This window comes from Meles meles, unplaced genomic scaffold, assembly GCF_922984935.1.
Source record: "Meles meles unplaced genomic scaffold, mMelMel3.1 paternal haplotype, whole genome shotgun sequence".
In the NCBI taxonomy this organism is placed as follows: domain Eukaryota; kingdom Metazoa; phylum Chordata; class Mammalia; order Carnivora; family Mustelidae; genus Meles; species Meles meles.
Genome location: NW_025721189.1, coordinates 151,291 through 154,652, shown reverse-complemented (window position 1 = coordinate 154,652; position 3,362 = coordinate 151,291).

The following is a 3,362-nucleotide window of genomic DNA, read 5'->3' as shown; positions in this document are numbered from 1 at the left end:
CCTCTCCAACACACGTTTCCTGTCTTGCTAATTTTGGCCATTCTAACTGGTATCAGGTGGTATCTAAATGTAGTTTTAATTTGAATCTCCCTGATGGGTTGCTTTTTAATCTTTATTATACTTTTTAATTTTAGGGGGGTAAGTGGAGGGGCAGAGTGAGAGGGAGTGAGAATCTTATGCAGGTTCCACACCATGCTTGGAGCCCAGTATTGGGGCTGCATCTTACAAGACCTGAGATAAAATCGAGTGTTAGATGCTTAACCCACTGAGCCCCTCAGGCGCCCCAGAAGGGAATTAATTTAAAAGCAGTCTATGCTTGCTACACCAATTGTCCACTGTAGATACAGTTTTATCATTGGTCACCACGTAAGATTTAACTTTAATTTCAGTTAGATAATATATGGAAGAATATTAGTTGTAGGTATATAATATGGTGATTCATTACTTCCACACAACACCTGGTATTCATCACATGTGTACCCTTAATCCCCATTCCCAATTAAACCCATTCCAACCACCCACCCTTAGGTGACCTTCTGCTTTTTCGTTAGAGTTACAGATCTGTTTATTGATTTACCTCTCTCTCTTTTTTTCCCCTTTGCTCCTTTCTTTTATGAATTCACATATGTGTGAAAACTCAATGATGTCTTTCTCTGACTTCGCTTGGAGTAATACTCTCTAGCTTCATTTGTGTCACTGCAAATCACAAAAATTCATTCTGTTTTCATGGCTTAGTAATATTATATTATATACCTATATATCTGGTGTCTAATATATATTACATATCTATATATGTGTACATATCTATATATATAACACATGTTATATATCTATAGATTATATCTGTATATCTATAGAAATATACATATGTATAGATACAATTTACATATAGATATATACATATATATGTATAGATTTTATATAATGGTATATATAACATATTTTCTTTCGTCATTCATTTGCCAATGGTCAACTAGACTCCTTCCATATTTTGGCTACTGTGGTCCAATTTACTGTATTACTTAGGTACCCAAACTATTGAGAATATCTGTGGCTTTTAGACTTCAACCTACATTTAATAAATTATTTGGGAAAAAAAAAGAAAGAAAAAAGAAAAATTACCAGAAAAATAGAGTGATTGGTAACATATAATTATTTTGTCAAATCTTTATTATTTATTTTCTGGATTAATGAAATCTTCATCTTAAGTCCTGGAATGACATTGTTCTAAAAGAGTGTACAAGGTGAAATTAATGGACTTCTAAGCAGCAGGGCTCATTGTATGAACTTTGTTACATTTGTATAGAGCAGATCCTCTGAATTACTCTTCTCAGGGTCTGCTTCACCCTGTTTCTCAGGCTGTAAATGATCAGGTTGAGCACTAGGGTCAGGATGGTGTAGAAGACAGCAAGGACCTTGTCCTCTGTGGGAGATTGGAAGGATCTAGGGCATAAGTGTGTCTGAACTAAGGGTGCATAGTAGAAAGTCATTACAGTGAGATTGGTGCTGCAGGTCAAGGAAACACAAGGAAGAGGGTGATGCTTACAAAAACTTTGTACTCATAGACACAGTTGTCCATGCATGACATGGCTGGGACATCATAAAATCAATTGTTGATGGCTCCACATCTACATAAAGGGATACATAAATCATATGCAGTGTGGGCCCAGGAATTGATTGAGCCCATCATCCAAGATCCTCTTATGATCACCACACACTCTCTTTTGATCATACAAGTAGCATAGTGGAGAGGAAAGCAAATTGCTGCATAATGATCATAGACCACAGAGGTCAATAGTAATCCTTCTGCATCAGATAAATCAATGAAGAAGAAACTCAGAATTGTAGACCCAAAGAAAGAAATATACTTATTTCCAGACTGATTATCAGAAACCATCTTGGGAACCATACTGGAGATGTAGTACAGTTCCTTAAGGGACATGACTAAGTAGGAAATAAATGGGTGTATGGAGATGGGTGTTCAGGAGGATTAGGATGATTATAGACAGGTTACCAAACAGAGCCATTAGGAAAATAAGAAGGCTAAGAGTGAAGAAACCCAGGCCAATACTTGATGGTGGGAATACCCCCAATAAGAAGAATCAGTTGATGTTTAGTTAATATTTTCCATGGGACAGTAACTTCATTTTCCCTAAAGAGAGATACACAGTAGGTTAATGAATTATTAATTCATTATTTTAGTTCTACTGTGATTTATTCGGGACATATTGCAGCTCTTAAAAAATTAACACATATTTTGAAAAAAAATTTCCTCATAGTTAAAATCTTGGTGACATATAAATATCCATCCCCAAAATACTTAATGGAAATGAGTGAATTTTTAAGGATAATATATTTTTGTGACTTTATTGAGATACACATATACATATTTTATTTTCCTGTGTAAGTTTAGTTATTATCAACATCAGGCTTTATACTTGTTAAGTATGCATTATAAGGCAGTGTAAATGCATAAATTATAGACCCATACTTGAGTATATTTTATCACACTTTGGCACTGATTTTTTTTTTCATTTGTAATTAAGCCCTAGTATTTCTGAAACTATAGTAGTCCTATCAGGTCATGCTGTAGATATATATCCTTTTGGTTTGATCACTTGGTTGTTTTGATACCAAGACTTAGTATCTGTTTCTTTTTCGCCCAGAAATCTACAATGAAGTGTTATTGACAACTATAAATTATAGGAAGCAAATTTCGTCCTCCTCACTCAATATTCAAATACTTTAAAGAAACTACTTTCCTGACCATTTTCTCTAGCATTTTATTGTGGTTCCTTGACTCTGCTTACACTCTCTGAAAACATCTGTATTGTTCTTCTGCGCCTCAGTAATTATATAACATTATGCATTGCTTTATGGCATCTTTCTTTTTTCTGCTTGACCTCTTGCATTTGTGTACTGGAAACTCTTTCAATTTTTAAGAATTTTCTTTTTTTTCCTTTTTTAATTTATTTGACACAGAGAGAGAGGTCACAAGCAGATAGAGAGGGAGGCAGAGAGAGAGGGGGAAGCAGGTTCCCTGCTGAGCAGGGAGCCCGATGTGGGGCTCGATCCCAGGACCCTGGGATCATGACCTGAGCCAAAGGCAGAGGATTAACCCTTTGAGCCACCCAGGTGCCCCAAACTCTTTCCATTTTTTGATATGTGTGAGTTTAGCTCCTATATGTATCATCCTCTGTCATAAAGCTCAACTCACATAATAATAAAGCAGTAAATCTGCATAAGGTAAAACAGAGTGGGAAACAGAATAGAGGGTGGAATTGGTGATAAGAACATTTGGGGTGAAGACATTTTAAGGAATAGACACTTAAAAGGAGTAGGGGAAATGGTATTTTGAGAAT